The sequence below is a fragment of the Periplaneta americana genome, chromosome 3 (assembly GCF_040183065.1).
Source record: "Periplaneta americana isolate PAMFEO1 chromosome 3, P.americana_PAMFEO1_priV1, whole genome shotgun sequence".
NCBI classification, from domain to species: domain Eukaryota; kingdom Metazoa; phylum Arthropoda; class Insecta; order Blattodea; family Blattidae; genus Periplaneta; species Periplaneta americana.
The window spans coordinates 88,195,434-88,216,634 of record NC_091119.1 but is presented as its reverse complement, the minus strand read 5'-3'; the positions used below and the strand labels follow the sequence as shown (position 1 = coordinate 88,216,634).

The following is a 21,201-nucleotide window of genomic DNA, read 5'->3' as shown; positions in this document are numbered from 1 at the left end:
AAAGACGTTGTAACTTGTAGTTATATATCCTGCCTCCTGGATTGCATCTTACTTATGGCGTCATAAGATGCGATCTAGGAGGCTGTGCTTTAAATGCACTGTTTGAATAGTTGCCAACAAAGGAACAAGAAATCCCCCTATATCATGTTAAAAATCCCCCTAAAATTCAGAGAAACCCCCTAAATTCTTTAATTTTTACTTGAAGAAACGCAACATAAAATAATGTAATGCGAGGACGCATTATGAGAAATTCAAAGAAATTAAATCATTAAGTCACACAACGCTAGTTTCACCTAAAATAAGGTATGTTTTATATTAGGCCTACTATTTCAGGCCTATCAATTTATTTTTAAAGCAGTTTCAAGGATATGTACCTTTGATATAAATATCTTATTTCAATGATTTTTTAAAAACTTATATGTGTTCATTTACATATCTATTATTAAATAATTAATCTATAAAGTATTTCCGCAAGTATATAACATACAGCTTGTGAAGATATTTCCTTTGACTTATACATGATTGTCCCACTTTTAACGACTATAGTTTGACAACTTCAAGTGAAACCCCGTAAAACACGCCAACTTCTGGAATATCTTTCTTTCTTTCTTTCTTTCTTCTCTCTTCCTCGCTCCTCGTCATTCACCAATCACCACGTAAATATCTGAGAGGGTGTGTGTGGGCCAAAGAGTTATTACAAACTCTTTGGTGTGGGCATCGCGACCAATAGAAGAACCACTCTCCAGTATTACCGCAATAACGGGCAAGAGGACTTATAATATATAGGCCTCTTGATAACGGATTCCTCATTTTTCCCTCGTCTGTCGGCTAGGAAGGTACCATTATGCTAGCATTACAGGCAACTAGTCAACCTTTTAATACTTTTAATAATAATGAGAAAAATGCGCTCGAGTTGAGCATTAATGTCCAAGTTTAGTCTTTGCCATAGTCTGTTATTGGTTTAACTCTCTTCGCGCACGTTATGATATGATATTTCTTACATCTTTGCAGTCTTCGGTCGGTTCATGCAACTTGTTGTTCACACATATTTTATGATGAACCCGTGTATTGCGAGTCTTGTTATCACGTGTCTCTGGCTCCAACACTCCCTGGGCCAGCTGTTGTCTAGCATGGCTGATGTGGTGTAGAACTCTAGATCTATCTCCTTCTTCTTCCGGTCTCTTATGCTTACCAGTTTCTGGTAGGGTCATGTGGATGGTAATGCTTTTGTTAGCAGATTTGGCAAACTGTGAGTGGACCTGCAAGTACAGTGCATAGTGCTCTCTCCCCTCCCCCCCGTGCTTTCTCACTTGCTCCTCCCCAAGACAGCCAGCGCTCACGTAGTAACTCGGTCAGGGTTTCAGTTCAATTTGTCAATCTATATCTACTATCATACGCATGTTCAAATAATTTCATTATATTAGTGACATTGTCTACAAAACTCTATCATTATTTAAAGAACATAAAAATTAGGAAAGAAAAACTGCAATCACATCAGATATTCAAATTTAAAAATTTCATCCAGAGAAGTGGCGTCTGGAAAGGTTCCCAAAATGCTGGCTGCGTTTCCAAGTTGGATGGCTATTCCTATTCGTTGCCGTAAATAATTGATGCAGTAAGTCACCAATTTCGGAAACCAGGTCTTTTGCTTCTTTACACTAGGAGTCTATTGTTTCAACAGCAAAGACAATGAAGATGTAATTGTCAACGTTTACTGCGTACGGCAGATTCTGCTGCAGAGCTTGCGATTTTAGAAGTTCACGGCAAGTGCGATGGAGCTAAGGTGCCTCCGCATGTCGTATCCCACATAGCGATTTTCCTCTGCTTCACGGGACCAAGATAATCCATCAGGGTGCTTTCCATCCGTGCGACTAATCCCAGTGGGTTCTAAAATAGCAGGGATACCAGGGGATGTTAATGCTCTCTTATGTCGTTAATTGTTGAATATCTAAAAGAACGTGCCTTACTCTTGACACAACTCAGAGCGTGATGACCGTAAGTGTCGACAACTTCCCCACATACACATTTATGTGGTTGGCAGATTTTGCATCCAAGACGTAGAGAGACTGCAGTCTTAAAAGATTTGTTATCCATCAGCGTTCCAATATTTGGAGAAGGTAGAGCTTGTAGCCAGGAACCCACTTCTATTTCTTGTAGAGCCAAAAGTCGAGCTTCGTCTGTTTCTGTTGTACAAGATGTTACACGAGATTCTAGGATGTGCCTAATAATTATATCACACCAAAAATTCTGGACGTCTGGATGAGCGGGCGGATTAGAGTTCCTGGATATATCATTCCACATATCCAAAGTCTCCGGCAAATAGCAGATTTTGACCTCATGACTGATTGATTGAATAAAGGAAAAATAGATTTGATGATATCGAAAACTCCATATGCAGAAGCCAAGAATGCCGGTGTAGAGATGTCACTGAGTTTTCTAATACCGAGACCTCCAAGTCTGATAGGAAGACAAGCTTGTGTCCAACTTCTGTTCTCAAGTGTAGTATTGAGAATAGTGTCTAAACATTTTCGCATCATATCGTCTGATTGTTGGAGGAATAATGGAAATAGCCACAATGGAGTTGTCCTCATGAAATAAGTGAGTTTAGGAATTAATAAACAGTTTTTAAGAAGAAAATATCATATATGAGGATTAAGAGGCAATAGACGATCAAATAGCGTTTTCAAAGCCAATAATTCCTGTTCAGCAATAATTTCGACTCCTTCCAAGAAAATAGGAGAACCAAGGATGGGTAGATCACGGTTGGAAATTATCTTAATACCTGGTGCAACTGCTTGAAAAGCAGATACTACAGCCTCATTCCTTTCGGAGTAGAAATAAAGTTCGCATTTATTTGAGTTGATCTCCAATCAAATATTAGAACAAATATCAATTATATTCTGGAGGTCAGCAAGACCAACATTAGGATCTCCACCTAAAGTTCCATCATCCAAATAAAAGAGGTTAAGTACACTCTTCAGATCTGATATGACTGGATGTACCGCAAGACTGAAAAGCATTGGACCAACGGGATTTCCTTGTTGACAGCCAGTTTGAGATGAGATAGTATCAGAACCGAAGAACAAACGTGAAGGATGCTTACATGACTGCCAAATGAAAGCAGAAAGCTGACGAAGCTTATATTTGATAGCATGCAACATAACATCTCGCTCAATACAATTAAGCGCATTTTTGAAGTCGAATTTAAGTAGAATCTTATTACCGTTCGCATATCTGTTCAAAAATGTACGCACCGAATGAATAATAGCCTCACAGCCTTGTGGAGTGCCGAATCCAAGTTGATGTGGACGAAAATATTCACCAATTTCTTCTTTTACACTGATGCAGGCAATTTAGCTACTAATTTTCTAAAGGTGTTGCCAATGACTATGGGACGCAACCCACCATCCTTTTTGTCAATCGCCATAGAAGTATGGGCAAATTTCTGTATCTAATTTCCCACTCAACACAAAATTGCAGAGGTTAGTTAAATATGTAATTAATCTCTTTCCGGAATCACTAGCTGACACAGACACAAGATCTTTAAGGTGCTGCGGACGTACAGTATGCCATCCATTCCAGAAGCAGAACCGTGTGGGAAGTTTTTCAGTCCTGCCTTGACAGTGTCTTCAGATATAGACAAATACTGACCATTAGGGTCTGGAGGATCAGGGAAGGACGACGGTCTCGAAGGAGGCGGGTGTTTTTCTAATAACGCTTGATACGTAGCGTGGGTATAGTCCGCTACTCCTAAATCAGATGAAATAATCCGAACCGCTCCACGTATATCTCCTTCAGTCACTTTTGTTTCTATACGGCGTACCTGGGCGGATTTTGTATTTCTTTTATTGGAAAGATAGATCAATTGAAAATCTCTTAAACTGTCTTTAATCTTGGACACAAGAGATTTCTTTCCATGTTTCTCTGGGACCTTAAGGGCAATATAGGCGAAAAACATCAAATTTTGCTAATTTTCTTCACTATTCTGATAAATACATTTGTCAATATTGTAGATAACCGATCTGCGGCGAAAATTCTTGCACCTTTAGGAATTGTCTTCAAAACATTTTTTTTTTTTTTTGCAATTAATTAGCTTGGAATGGAAGTTATCTTGTGAGGTATGCAAGGAGTTAAAGTCGTTAACAAATGGGACATTTGGATGGGCTCTGGACCAATGGATTCGAAGACCTCTAAAACCTTTTAAATATCTGCCGATTTCATCAGGACAAAGTGGGCATGAGACAGATTCAGTAGCAGCAATGGAAAGATTTTGATTATCGACTTGTAAACTGCAGGAATATCATAACCACTGAGAATTAGTTTCGCCAAGCGCTGTGATATCATCACTACATACGCCAACACATTCACCATGAAACCAAAACTTACATCCGTTGCAAAATATTAATAATCTGTCTTTTAGTTCGTCGGAGTTATAGCTGAGATGACAAAGAAGATGTGAGACTTCTTGTCACTAACACTTCCAGATATGTGATAAATTATTTTATAAATGTGAAAGCAGTAAAAACTTAGTTTCCAATATTTTTTTGTCTTATAATATGCGTATTTAAATCAACAGACAATATCCAACTATGATACCTGAAGACATGGTCTCCTATATAAAAATTATAATTAAACATCATTGCAAATAAGAAATTAAATAATTCTTTTTTGTACTAGCATATATAAATATCAACTCTGTAACATACTGTAAGTCGATAAAATATTAACTTACCTTTCAACAACGGATTTGTTTCCCAGAGCTTTGAATATTTTTGAACATATTTTCCTTCTTTTCTCGAATGCCATAATTGAACACAGTGCGAAATTAATGCAAAATCAAATTTTAGAAAATACAATAATAACACGTTATAATATCTCTTAACAATAATCACCTATACAGTCACTCGTGACTTCACCAGAACACTTGCGCCTTGCTGAGTGCCTATTTTTACTCGAGCAAGTAGACAGTTTCATACTAAAAATGTTATTAATAGTTCACGTAACTATAAATTGTTGCATATAATATTTAATACAAAATTAAATGTAATTAGGAAAACATAGATGTGGAATATAAAATAAATTAAAATCAGTTGTATCAAAAATATAAATTTAGTTTGGAGAAATTATTTAACTGCATTTTACTGCAGACACTATTGTTGTGTAGGCCATAACTTAAGCAAGACAAGGAGAACACGTGTGCAAACGCGATAACGGGCGGGAGAGAGTGTCATATTCAAAATATTATGTGAGTAATAAAGAGCGCAAGTGAGAAAACATGCTTGCAAGATGCGATACCGGCCGAAGAGAGGATTCATGATCATGATATTTATTGTCCAATTACACAACAGCTACAGTAGTTTCACTATAATTAATTTTAAAAATAAATCCTAATGACGTAATTTACAAAACACCCAAAAAAATTGAACTTTCCCCTGAAAATGCCCCTAACATTTTTATTCCCTCAAACCACTCCTTAGAAAAGTGTTTTCCCCAAATTTAGGGGGGGGGGATCTCCAAGTTGGCAACATTGTGTTTCAATTAAATAAAAAATCATAATGGTGGTCCAATACAACGAGCACAGAAGACATAGAGTAGACAAAAACAACTTGGAAGTGAAGCCGCTCTTGCGGACAGTCGTCATTACGATGCTACCAAAACTCCCGCTTAGCATATGGGTAGTGTGGTGTTACATCGTCGTTTTTATTCATAAATCAACTAATTTCATGATGCTTACATGTGCTACGTATGACTGCACAAACAGATTAAAATTACTGCAATAACTTTTAACAGCTAAATATTATGCTTGTTTGGCATGTACTTATTTATAATGATTTAGTCTATATTTGTTTTCTTGAAAGATGGGACATGACAGGAGCGTTGCGATCGGAAAAACAACTGAATTTATTGAATATCACATAGCATGGTAGGCCTGTTGCTATGGTAACAACGGTTGAGTTTTCAAACTTTCAGGTCCCACATGGCGAGTGTTTAATAGCTCTCTTGGAAACATTTATTGTGCACACATTGTTAGCATTGGTACGTTTAGTCTTTGATTCTCTGTCGATTTTTGTATTGTTTTCTTACCTTCGCGTCAATTGTCTGTAGTAAAGTCACGAGAGGTCTGTCGCTCGTGGATTTATCTGGGAAATCTCAGACCTCGAGTGGCATTTATTAGGCCGGTTACACACTATACCGAGAAATGTGTAATGTGAAATGTGTGCCGAGAAAAGCGTTTAATCGAAAGCATTGGTTTAAATGGAACGTCACACACTACAACGAGTTTCTCGCTCACCTCGCGCGAGGTAAACGCATTTCTCGCTCTGATCGCTAGCCCAGCGAATTTTTCAAGACACATTCGACCTCTGTCAACGATTACAATTACACACAGATATCGGGAAAACATTTTTCAGCTGTTTTAAATGCAGAAAACTTAGCAAAATTGTTCTAATATGTCAGATCGGCCATTGACATTTTTTGGTGTCATACAAATAAGTATGATACACGAGACGATAACTATAATAATACTAAATTGAAGATCTCCCCGGTAAAAGGAATGCAACATCAAATCATTAAAATATATGATGTGGGTAGGAAAAGAAATTTTAAAGCATTTATTTATAACAAATTGTTGAACTGAATAAATGTTTATCCCTGTTTAGTGAAATGATTGTGATAGTAAATAAAGCAATAATAAAATATGCTCCTGAAATAATTTTCCTTTCTATTGAAACATGAATTTACAGTTTTGTTCGTTATGTCCAAATTCGGGGGTAGTTTTCAAATAAAAGAAGAAAATAAATATGGAAGATAACCGATTTAATCAGACATTAATTAGGTTAAGTTTCTAATTTCCAATGCCAATCAACATAATATTGGCTACGAATGAAATTATGACTTCATGATCACATAATACTTAACAATGATAAGATATGATTTCATATTAGATATTACTGTATGTATTACTTGCTAGTCAATACGATAATTTATTAAGGATTCAGTTTTCTTCATTGTAGGCCTACTCGTGATGAAGGGGTTGCATTATTGGACTGAAGAGAATGCTGTTCCTGGTTATGAAAAAGTGAACAGTATCATTCCGTTCCGCGATAAAGTGAAATACAATTTCCTACATGCCGTTTAATATAGTGAGGGAATAATGGCATTTCTCCAGAAAAATTACACCAAAGAAAGGCACAATTTTCTTTCATTTCACTGGCTTCTGCGAGTTGTATAATATGATAAAAACATGGTTTTGGTTTGCAACCACAAGTATTGTACTTCCAGGATAAAAAATCTTTTGATACTTGTGTATTCTAATGCGATTTTGTAGCCCACACTTATTAAAATTATACAAATTTGAGTCTTCTGTATTTTAATGGATCGTTGCAGCCCCCCCCTCACTTGTTACAAATATAACACTCGTTAGGTCCAAGATGCAATACTATGAAAACTGGTCATTTCCCTAGTAATCCGTGCTGGAACTATTGCGTCTGATGTTGATAATTTTTTCAAATATTTTATATAATTGGGTGCAATGAAAGAACCTCCAACACCTCCTCTATTATGACCAAATTGTCATAGTTACTGAAGGCCGTGAAAAAAAAAAAAATTGAAAACGCATAGTTCCAGAGCCACTTTCGCATCAAAGAGTGTCAGATACACTTATTGCAGTTTTATGCAATATAAATCTCTTTCTTTTCATGGTAATGGAGTAACAACCAAAATTTAACTTCTCAAAGAAAATAAACAAAAGTTATATTTCATTAATTTATATTTTGCACCACGAAATTATGTAAACTACTTACCTTTTTAGTATTATTAAACTGTTGGTTCTTGGTTTGATCCGCTGCTATATTTGTATTAAGAAATTGGATGATTTATAAGGTTCAAACTATAGGCTACAACATAATAAACATATAAAAAACACAATTATTTGTATATTAACATTTTATTCATATTATGCTAAGAATATGAATATATCATTTATCTGTACAATGAACTGAATTTACTATACTTTACCATTTGTATAGAGTCCGAGATTAGGAAGAGCTGTATCAAATTCTTTTTTGTTAGGGGAAAGAAAATTGTTACCGGTAAGTACGTTTTCATCGCACTGTTTTTTTTTTTTACCATTAACCTTTCATATATCTTTTGAGAAGAGATACAAAAGTCTTTGAAATGGAACGTGACATATCACAAAACTCATATTCAAACAAGATTTTCTGTTTCACAGTTTCCAACACATCTTTCAAGTTACCCACTGATTTCACCACTCGCCATTTATATTGTTGCAATGTCTTATTCTCTTTTTGTACACAAAACTATCCTCTCCTTAACTTCCTTGTTCTTCTTCGATAGAATCCGAATTTAATTTTCAGTATCAGCTTCCAATGACATAATGGAGGTCCCAACTTCGTCTACAACTGTCACAGTAGAGAGAGGGAGAGAAAGATTTCAGCAAACTTCCGTTTTACTCTCCTTCTTTCCTGAAAACAATAATTCATATAACATAACGAGCCTACTTTATACACAGTAGTGAATAGATATACCAATATTATTATGGTTAACTATCAGTGTAATGTTCATCTAATTAACCTTTAGTTCTTCAGGGTGCAAATATATACTGCACAGCCCCCTTTCTGAAACATATATGATAAGGTCGTGCGATCCATATCCTCCTCCCTGAAGTTACTGGAACAAATTGTGCTGCAACAACACGAGGTGTCCGAATATCTTTAACCTCAGGATCCTTTGGAAAACTGTAACACAAGTTAAATTTAAATATTAATCAACTACAGACGATAACAACTCCGGATATTTACGTATGTAATGTCTTTAGTATCTCATGCATACCCATGATGGGTTATTCCAAGTAAGCTCTTGAACTCTTTATTTCACTCTGCCATATAGCACACCGGATCGACGTATTTAAATTTATCAAAACATTACTCAAAAAATTTAAAACAACACAACTAGCCCATGAAAATACAATGACAGGTTAATTTAAGATGGCTACCGCGCGACACTGGCAACTACAACGAGCACAGAATACAATAGAGTAGACACTAGCATCTTAATACCATTGGACGGAGTGAAACCGATTTTATGGACCTGACGCCATCTTGTTGCTACCAAAACATTGCAAAATAGCTATTACGTTATAGAAGATCTTATGATAATAAGAATTCCATATGTCCCTAATTTCTTGTAGGACTCACACTTTCTTGTTTGTTTCGTAATACAGAATCGCTATGCACGTATTTTTTAGCAAAAATTACGAAACTGTCATCGATAAATCACATATATACAGGTTATTTAAATTGTCAGCTCTTCAAATTGCAGTATGGTATTTAATAGATAATCTGGGAGGTTAAACAAACAATAATGATAAAAAAGGAAGATAACAGTTTGACCTTATTTTGCTACTAGTCCAATAAAAATGCTACCCTATAACAATTACTTTTATAGGTTGATCCATTTGCTTCGATTTAATAATGAAACTTCTTAACGCAAATTATCATTCTCTTCCTTTTGCCAGTATTTCGTATAGATGTCCCGATTTTGTTTAGAGAAAAAATAGAATGCTCTTAACCATATAATATTTGATAGGCTCTTCGTTTATAGTATATAATTAGATTATAACGGCGAACAAAAGTGAAGTTTTATTACCAAGTGGGTCAAGTCAGTTCACGACCGAGTTAATGAAGCTACTAAGTCTGCAAAGCATAAGTCTGATTTCGTGATTATAAAAATTAATTACAATAATATTAATACACTATTTCTTTTTCTTCATCAAACGAATACGTGCATTCGGTTTAAGAGAAACCTCGGTACGCCCGTTTTCTATAGCACTCGACACAAACTTCCAACATGGGTTGTTAGGTTAGCTTCGCTCGTAAATGCTAAGTTTACAAAGCGTGTCTGATTTAGTGATTATAAAAATTAATTACAATAATATCAATACACTAATCCTTTCTCTTAATCAAACAAATACGTGAACAATACGAATCTAACCGACTAACCTAGGCTAAATCATTCATTATCTACCGGTAATAAGTACATTTCACACATGCATATTTACCTGTGAAAAGTTATTCCAGGAATTTTTTTGAAAACCTGTTTGTGCAGCCATACGCAGTACATGTAGGCATCTTGAAATTACTTAATTTATTAATTAAAACAACGATGCAACATCACAATCAACTGCCCATGTGCTAACCGGGAGCCCAATGTTTTGGTAGCATTATAATGGCGACGGTCTACAAAAGCGGCTTCACCTCCAAGCTATTCATGTCTACTCTATGCATTCTGTGCTCGTTGGGCAACTATTTTCTATTCTGTACTCTATGGTTCGATTACACATTTCTTGGCGCTGTGTGTGGACAAAGCTGTCTCGCCTCGCTCGCGCATTTCTCGGCACACATTTCACATTACACATCTCTCGGTATAGTGTGTAACCGGCCTTAGGACTATTTGTGAGTAAAATAAAAATGTAAATCATATATCCCTAAAATTCGATCACAAAATGTTAATAATGTATTGTTTATTAACGAATACTTCACCTATTCAAACATTGTGAAATTTAAATACTAGTAGATGAATATCGATTACTGCAATAAAGAAATTCGATGTTATTATTCAGTAATGCCAATTGCGAAATACAGGTTTAACAATGTTAATTACATGTACTGCACTTTTCTCTTATTATTATAACATACATACATTTTCATTATCTGCTGAAATCATAATTTAATTTAACAGTAACAGTGGGGACAGCTATATACCAATGCTTATGTATTCACAGCGAGGCATGTTGCTACACAGTGAAGCCATCTCTGTATAGATAGGCCTAATTAAAACACGAATTTTATTACGCCATACGGAAAGCAGTTTGATCAAAGACATTATTACTATGCAAGGTCATTGGGTTTGATATGCGATGATGTTACATAAATTTGAACATCTGGCTTTCTATTAATTGTTTCATTTCATTCACAAAATACAAATTTTATAGGCTACTTATAGGTTATGTTACCTGTGAGCGCAGGACCAATGTCAGCTGTGTCTTATTTCGATCGTTACAATCAGTGCTACACGAAAGCATTTTTTATAGCTCGACAAACGCATTCTCGCTGTAGTGTGTAAAGGAACTAAAGCTGCATCTACACAGTTCAACATTCCAATCGCGTATGCATGCAATCTGGGAAGAACATTCAAAAGAATCAAGTTTAAAAGGTACGTTTAATTAAGATGTATGAAGATTTTGTGTCTACATGGTTCGCCGTTTTGAACGTCGTCTTCACTGCGTAAATATATTAATTAATCATTCATTGCTTTAAAGTTGAAAGAAAAGTTTAACCGTGTAGTTGCATCTTAATGTATTCATGATCATCAATTCACAGGGAAACAGTTGGCGACAACGACTAAGGCCCGGTTGCAGAAACGCAAATCAAATCAGTCCCTGATCGACAATCAGTTGATGTCTGATTTATTTGATTGTTCTTTGCGTTGCACAAACGTGAATCTCCTATCAACTTGTCTCAATTTACTAATTGCTGATTTGAGAAAGAAATACATTTGACAACAGCGCTATTTAGCAACCACAGCCAATTTGATGCTCTTTAAAAGTAGGGAAACGAATGCATCAAGTGGGCGGTGACTAGGAAAACAAGTGAATGTTTTGCTGTTTTGTTGCTTTTTGTAGAAAGGAAACAGGCGGATTCTATTTGTATATAGACTACAATATAGTGAAAAAAAATGAAGCAAACCCCCAAAAAAAAAAAAAAAAAACGTGAGGGGGCTTGTGTTGTGGGATTTGCTAGGAGAGTCGACAAGAAATTGGAATATGCATAACCTCCATAATCCAAAATAATTCCATTTCCCATCTCTCTGTTTACAAATGGAGCTCGTAACCCACTCATTAAAAATACAGTATTGTGTTGTCATGTGTAGAACCCTGCCAACGTGCTACAACATTCCAGAATTGCAGTGATGGTGTAGACTACATATTGCCTGTATATTCACAGAAAAGAAACCTTTTCTACTTCGATAAAGTTCGGCATCATTTCAACCAGGTGATTGGACGGAGATGTGAGCAGTCTATACAACCAATATTAGGCTACTCTTGAAAATCCTGACATGGCTGAAAATTCTCTCTGGATTTCAAATCGTTCCCTGTTTGAAGTTTGGGGATTTATGAGACCCTGCCATAACAAAGCAATTTCATACGTAACATTCCTAACTACTCGGTAAATAGTTGATTTGTGGACCCTAACAAGATAACCCAAGACCGCCTGAAAAATTACAACAGCATAAAATCTCAGCATTATTAGAACTTGGTTCATTGGAGAAAGTGGAAGGTTTCGATTTGTCTGTCTGCATATATTTGTTTCAATTTTTGAAAATAACAAAACACGGCAACGCCTTCTTCTTAATAATATTTTTTTCATTCTAAAATTTCTTCATCAGAAGAATCCATTATGTCGAAAACAATATTGTTACGCTGTAACTATTTACTATATACATTACAGTAACTGCATTATGAACAGAACAACATAAATAGCCTACTTGATCGATGATCAGTGACTTAACCAGCAAAAATCTGTTGATCAAATCTGATGGAAGACTGATCTCCGATCAAACACTGATTGTTCTTTCTGCAACAGAAATAGAACTGATGGCCAATCAAACCCTCCTTGATTGCCAATCATATTTTGATCGGTGTTTCTGCAACCGGGCCTAAACAAAAGAACGACCATGCGATAAATTGATAGCAATAAATCTAGCTGCAAAAATTATCGCAAAGCCTGACTGTGATTGGTTGGAATTCAAAATTTCATTACACTTCATTGGTCGAAAATGGAATGACGTTATGTAAACGAAATAGTCAATGAATGTTTTAACGTCAGCCATCTTAACGACAATTGCTAGCTTCCATTAGCTGGCACCTGGTAGTTCATGTTGGCAACATGGTACTGTAGTTCCAAGCTCGGCCGCTTAACTATCATGTCCCATCTTTCAAAAAAACAATTATAGGTTAGATTCGTATTGTTCATGTACTAAAGTCCGTCCACTCTTAAAGTGATCCTAACATAAACAAACCCCAATTGTATCTTTCCGCCATTCGCGCCGCAATTACTGTCACATTGACAGGGAGCACGTGTGAAGTACACAATTATGGCATGTGATATAAGTACGGTACGCAGTATATTAGCGTAATAAATGAAGTGAAATACAAATACATACTCTACATAGAATTAGTTACTATTAATAATAAGTTAGTAAGTTTTAGCAGAACAATTAGTAGTTTAAGCATCAATTATATAGTGTATTATATACACGGTGAGAGGGCATAACATTGAAAAAAGTGCTATGATCGCATTGTGACACTATAATTGAAAAACTGTTATTTTTTCCGTTGGCAGACCGTTGATTAATTTTGAAGTGATTATTGTCAATGTTATTCATATCCTTTTCATTGTGCGTTTAAGTTCATGTACTCTTTTAAAGAGTTATGAATAAAATTTAGACAGTTACAACCTTACCAGTTTTTGTTTTTTCTTTCCGAGCACTATTAATGCTTGTACACGACACACCAGTAAATCAGACATTAAATTCACTATCTCTTTTATCGGAAGTTCTGGATATTTTTCACTGAACTTATGAAATACATTTAAAATAACTGTTTTTTGGCCACTAGTCAAAGGTTTGCTGACTTATGTTTTACAAATTTAGTTGGCGACACAGCAACAGAAGACTCAGCACCTTCAGCCATTTTGTTGCATCAGAAGCGACTGAAGTGCTGCCGCCCTGGTTGTACTTTAAGCCAATTACTGAGTAATTGATAAACAAATCAATCTAGCACACTTGTAAATTAAACACATACATTATTATTATTATTATTATTATTATTATTATTATTATTATTATTACTAGGATTCCAATTTAATACATTTTGAAGTAACATTTAGTGGATTGATTAGTGGATGTACTTTAAGCCATACAGTATTATCAACGAGTTAGATACTATAAAGAGCAGGGGGGGTTTAACTCAAATTATAGATGGTGGATGCTCATAGATGTTCCATAGTTTGCCGCATGTGGTCAGGAGAGCGCTGGCTGTATTTCGATCACAGAGTTTGTAAAATTAGCAGTACAAAACTCTTTGGTTTCGAAAGTTCTTTGGTTATAAGTTTTGCCAATATGACAGTTTTAAACAGATATTATTAATATCCATTATTTACAGAATGTGTCAGTTTTATAATATTCGGATTATTATTACTATTACTATATAGCTAATTTTCATTTTCATTCGAGGACAAAGTAGCAATATTAGTGTACTGTGTATGACCTATTAACCTCATTTGTTCAGTTGATCAATTGTTGGATGTTGGCATTCCTATTCTGTTTAAATCTTGTATAAATTATGGAATGGACGAACATGGCTGCTTAAGGAAGAAATTTGAACAGATCGAGTTAATTGAGAAGTTACTGGTGCTTTCCTGCAACAAGAAATAATTCGCAACGTTAAAGGTAAGAAAGAAATATGTTTGAGATTACATCTACACGGTTCAACTTTTCTTTCAACTTCACACATTCAAGCAATGCCTGCAAGATTGGTATTTAATAATAACGGAAGTGCACACAATGTGCAGGATAATATATTATTTTAGCTTTCGCTGCTGCAGAACTTGGTCAGTGAAACTATAATCGGTTTTTACACTCCATCACATGGTATTTTGGTATTTTAATATTAATATGGCGTACCTTGTAGATAGAAAATCTTAATGTATCTTAATTCAACATGCGCTTTAAACTTGATTCTTTCAATATTCTTCCCAGACTGCGTGCGTACGAGCATGCTAAAACTGAACCGTGTAGATGCAGCTTAACTGCACCGTCATGTTTTCTAATTTAAACTGAATTCTTCCATCATATCTTAAACGTTTATTAAACTGAGATCTGTAATTGTTTTCAGGGATAAACTTCAGAACGCGATTACCTTCCTTCTACCACTACCACATGATGAACTGACTTCTGTGTTGAATTACAACAGTTTATTAGGTCTAACTGCAATTACGCCAAGAGCTTTAAAGGTAAGCTAACAAAGTTAATATACACTTTGGGTATGAACGAACATCTTATTTTTGGATATAGCTAAGTTAAGTTGGTTAGACATCTTAAAATTCGTGGGACAGAATCTGATATGACTAAATATGTTATTCCCGGTGTAATTCTTTACAGTTGCGTTATCGAAGGATGGCGGGGTACCTTAGCTTGGTAACACAATAGTAAAGAAGTGTTGTTCCCGAAAAGATATATTTTAGAAATTTGACTTTACAGTTAGCAGTAGTACCTTTACTAGAATAATTTTGATAAAATAAAAGGAGTTAAATTGCCGGAGATATTTATTATTTTTATAGACTCGTGGATAGAATTCTTCCAGGAATATTTCACAAACGTTGATTATACTGCAATCCTTCAATTGTTCTATGAAATGTAGTGTTATTAATGCATTATATGATACTAGGCTACTGCTGGTTTGTTTCAGTTAATAGAAAGACAAATGGCGGAGTTTTACACTGTGAATGTGCTGCAGTGTACTGTCAGAAATCGGATAGTAATGAGAAGACCTGATTATTCCTGTTTCCTGCGCCAAGTAATGCAGCACAGCTTAAAAGGTAAGCAATGGCGTTGGCATAAGCTCAATGCAAAGATATCCTTATATATCATCAGTAAATGGTCAGGGTTGGTAAACGTAGTGATTTTTAAATTTAAGTGAGAATTATTTGTCAAATTCATATTTGTTTATTAAAATGAGTTTTTGCCTTCTTTTGTAATTCATTTAAACTTAATTTGTGCATTAGTTCCTACATAATTGTGTATTTTGTTAATGTGTTATTTTAAGTAATTAACAACATCGCTTCAAAAATAATTTACTATGTTTACACATAGGCCTCATTATTAATACATGAAGAGTTACAACGCTAATAACCTGCACTTAATGATAATAATAATTAGCTTAGACTTAGGCAAGATATTATGCTCAGTTTGTTATTCATTAGAAAAGAATTCAACTATTTAGAGAGATTAATATTTACAAATAAATTTATCAGAAGAGCTTAGCATTGTGTTTTTTTCAGAATAAATACGTAGTCCATTTGGCATTGTGCAACTTTTACTTTTAATACTGTTATGAGCTACAACTATTCATTTCAATCCTCAGCATCATACTGTGCTTTAACTAGGTGGTGATTCCGAAAGTAGGCTCTACTTGACTAAATGTACCATGTGTTCTGTTGCTCCTTAATTAGGAGTTGGGAAAAGACATATGAGAAGCAAACTTTCAAAACCTGTCCATTTCTTCAGAAAATGCTAGAGTTATATGTCTGTAATAAACAAAGATCTTTCTGTGGTGAAATTTTATATGAATTCATAGGAAGAAAAATATATTTCACCATAGAAAATATTTTGTTCATTGCAGAGATGCAAGTTTGCTACTCATATATATTGCTAATAGTTTTAAGAAGCAGCAGAACAGTCATATGTAAAAAGTTTATATATTTTTTTTTCAGGAAGTTAATTTCTCATCTTAATCATGTTAGGTGCATATAATTTTAATCTGTGATTTAAGTAGTAACAATTATTTGATGTAAATAAAATGAAAATTATTTTATTTACATCATGATTAAATCATTAATTTAAATTAATACCAACCCTGGTTTGTGTATTTTTTTTAAGATAATAATAGAATTTTGATTGTAACAGGTACCACATGTGGGCAGCTGTGGCAGAAAATCCTCATCCTTACAGAAGGGCCTATATATGTGCAAGCCATTTTCGCAGTAATCAGTATAACCGTGACTTCAGGTATAACTTACTAAGAGGGGCCATTCCATCAAGGGATGCTTGGTATCCCACTCAAGAACTACGACCCACTTCATCACCAGCCTACTTACATTAACCTTTTTCACCACCTGACATAATTGCTTCATTCATTGCACTTCACTGTGGCATCAATTTGAACCTGTATTCTCTTTCATTGAGTGATTCATTCATTGTCTTTATCTTTTAACAAAATTGTGTTTAATTTTGTTGACAAGTGTATGGTAATGGACTTCATTCATTATTATTATTATTATTATTATTATTATTATTATTATTATTATTATTATTATTATTATTATTATTATTATTATTATTATTATTATGTAATCTCTGCTGTCGTACGCACAGACGATAGCACTGTTGCGTTATCAAATAACGTAGACTCTGGTGGTTTTCAAACTGTCACTCGCAAAAAATTTAAGAAACGAGATCCTAAAGTTGGCACTCTAACTAATAGCAACTTAGAAATGGCTCCAGAGAGGATCAGAACCAAATCTCTTTTTGTTTCTAGATTTAGTCCTAATGTAAACGAGAATAATATTAAGGATTCACTCTTTCATCAACGTAAATTAAGGTCTCTCGAAATAACTAAATTGAAAACAAAATACCAGACGTATTCCTCTTTTCATATCTCAGTTGATGAGAGAGATTTCGAGTTAATTAATAATTCTGATGTTTGGCCTGCGGGATGCCTCATTGCACCCTTTTTTGGTAAACTTAAACCTGAGCAGCATTTTGCTCCACCAGGAACTTCAGTTGATTCTAGGGTTAATGCCTCTTAATATTATTCTCTAACTCTCAATGCACAGTTCTAATAATCATCTTGAGATATTTTACCAAAATGTTCGTGGTCTTAATACAAAAATTGATGAAATTTTTCAAAATGTAGTAAGTAATAATGATATCATTATCTGTCTTACTGAAACATGGTTATCTGAATCAGTATTAAATACAAACTTATTCCCTAACAATTATACTGTGTTTCGAGCAGACAGAACGTATGAGGACACCAATAAAAAAAGAGGTGGGGGTGTCCTAACAGCGATTAACAACCAGTTACCTTTTACCTGTCGGCGATATGATTTAGAAATTATTAATGAATGTGTTTGGATTGAAATTAAAATGGCTGATGGTATTAATTTATTAATTGGAAATCATTACTTCCCACCTGATTTCGGTCATAATCACTTAAAATCTTACCTCAATTTTCTTGAAAAAAACCTTGATACTCATAATTTTAGAATAGTAATTATTGGTGATTTCAATTGTCCTGGTATGGGTTGGTCAACTGGTTTTAATCTTAATGATATTCATTACTACTTAAAATTAAGTCCAGTGATTTATATTCCTCGTCTTGCCTTCTGGGATTAACCAATTTAATTTTACTGTTTCAAGTAAAAATCTACTTGATCTTGTCTTTACTAATATTATTAATAGTACAGTAAAACTAGCCAATCATTCTCTAGTTTTGGAGGATTCTTATCATCCATCTATCTCCATTAATCTTGAAGTGTATTTGTCGCTACCTGATCACTGCCAATCTAGTACCTTCATAAATTATTCTCAAGGTGATTACTTGAAACTCTATTCCACTCTATACAATCATGATTGGAATTCCATATATCAAACTACTGATGTTAACGTTGCTGCTAACGCGTTATCCAAGATTATGAACAAAGCTATTTCTCTTGCTGTTCCTGTCACTTTCGTAAAAAAAATCGCACTATCCTAAATGGTTTTCAAATACCTTGTGTATACTTATTAGGAAAAAGAACAAAGCACATAGAAATTTTAAGAAATTCAAAACTTATCACCATTATCAAATTTTTTCCAATTACAGAAAACAAGTTAAAGCTATGATTAAATCTGACAAATTTAAATGGTTACAATCCATTGATGAAAATTTGAAGAATGAACCTAATACATTTTGGAAATACGTAGAATCTTTTCGTAAATCCAATAATTATCCCACCGAATTATTAATAAATGGGATTCACATTACTGATCAGCAAGAAATTGCTAATGCATTTGCTAATCAATTCAAATCGATTCAAAAACAGCCTAATTCTAATCTCTGTTTGTTGGAGTATAATTCTACTGACTTCTTATGCTTACCTAAACTTAAAGTTGATGACGTTTCATTAGCCATAAAAAATCTTAAACCTAATAAATCAAAGGGCACTGATGGCATTCCTAATTTTATTATTAAGGGATGTTCTAATATTCTAATACCCGTTTTAACCTTTATATTTAATTTAAGTTTATTAACCGGTACATACCCTATGCTTTGGAAAGAAGCATCCGTTATTCCTATCTTTAAGAATGGTAAAAAAAAAATGTTGTTTCCAATTATAGACCTATTTCAATATTAAACAATTTCTCAAAAATTTTTGAAAAAATAATCCACAAATATGTTTCATTTTATGTTAAGAATAAAATTAATTCAGCACAACATGATTTTACTAAAGGTAAATCAACAACTACAAACTTAGTATCCTACCTTAATCTTGTTATGCCTGTTGTTGAAACCCAAGGTCAAATTGACTCAATTTATATCGACTTTAGCAAAGCGTTTGATGTTGTACCTCACAATATTCTGATAAATAAATTTAAAAACTTTGGTCTCTCTTCTAACTACGTGAGCTGGTTTGAAAACTATTTAACTAATAGACAATGTTGTGTTCGTCTAGGTGATTCTCTCTCGGACCCATTTAATTGTTTATGTGGAGTTCCCCAAGGATCTACATTGGGCCCTCTATTATTTTTATTATTTATTGATGACATATGTAAAAGAATAAGTTCAAACTACCTGTTATTTGCTGATGATCTCAAAATCTTTCGCTCAATAAATAGTTCTGCCGATTGCCAAACTCTTCAAAATGATATTAATTCCATTGAACTTTGGTCTGACATTAATGGAATGAAAGTTAATGAAACAAAAACTTTTGTCATTTCGTACTCTCGAAAAACTACTTCCATAAAATTCAATTATTCTCTTAATAACGCCTGTATTATTAGGAAAAATTCTATAAAAGATCTTGGTGTACTACTCGATTCTAAATTATACTTTCACGATCATGTTCAATATATTTATAATCATTCAATAAGAATGCTTGGTTTGATAAGGTCTATAACCTATTCTTTTTCTACTCCTGAGTCACTATTAATTCTATACTTTACTTTGGTTCGCTCTAAACTTGAATATGCATCTGTAGCCTGGAATTCCATTACTTCAACCGATTCGGTTAAATTGGAAAATATTCAAAGAAAATTTATTTCCTTGTGTGCTTTTCGATATATACCCAATTCCACTGACTTTAACTATGATATTACCTGTAAATATTTTAACTGTTGTAGCCTTTATGCTAGACGTCTAAATCTTGATTATCAATTTTTTTGCAAAGTTATCAAGGATGATATTGATTGTGAGTCTATCATAAACAATATCAGCCTTCGTATTCCTACAAAAGGTTTAAGATTTCAAAAAATTTTTTATAACCGAAATTCAAAATCACTTTCTCCAGTCTGTAGATGCATAAAATATGCCAATTTGCATGGGCACAATTTAGATCCTTTTAAGGTTTAGTTTCGTTTTGATTATTAGTTTTTACTGTTTGTACTCAATTTTATTTATGTATGTTTTTGTTATTTAAGATATTATTTATTTTTGTTTTGCACCTTTGTATCTTCTGTTTGTGTATTGTGCTGAACTATAATTGGCCTCTGGCTGTTGTTCAGCACACAAATATTAATAATAAATAAATAAATAAATTAATTAATTAATTAAAGGTAAAAGGTAAAGGTATCCCCGTAACATGCCAAGAAGGCATTTGGGGGGCATGGAGGTAGAGCCCCATGCTTTCCATGACCTCGGTACTAGAATGAATTATTATTATTATTATTATTATTATTATTATTATTATTATTATTATTATCATTATCTCATTTCGTTTAATGTGTTGATTTCTTCAGTTAATTGAAGGAAAATAAGGGGAATTCATTCATTCATCTGAAAAAAAAAGTAGAGTACTTGACTTCTACATTATGAGCAATATAATTTTTGTAATATATAGGGCAATGATAAATCTAACGATCTTTAAGACCCTAAGTTAACATTACATAGTAATATAAATACAAATAATAATTACTAGTACAATGAGCATTTCAGTTGTGTCATCTATAGGGCATAGGAGGGAGTCCAGTGGCAGCGATAAGAATCTGCAGCTTCTGCAACTGGTGAGATTTGGGTGCATTATTTAGAATTTTTAGAGAGTAAATATGTTGTTGTTTTCTAATGTCAGGCGTTTGACAATAAAG

At 34.0% G+C, this 21,201-nt stretch overlaps 1 long non-coding RNA gene across 1 annotated transcript; it reads left to right on the top strand.

Moving 5' to 3' along the window:
* The first annotated feature begins 14,332 nt into the window (after positions 1-14,332).
* On the top strand, positions 14,333-17,173 carry LOC138697128 (uncharacterized). Its single transcript, XR_011331529.1, has 4 exons — positions 14,333-14,529; positions 14,975-15,092; positions 15,548-15,677; positions 16,765-17,173. It is a non-coding gene; the product is annotated as an uncharacterized lncRNA (long non-coding RNA).
* The last annotated feature ends 4,028 nt before the right edge of the window (positions 17,174-21,201 follow it).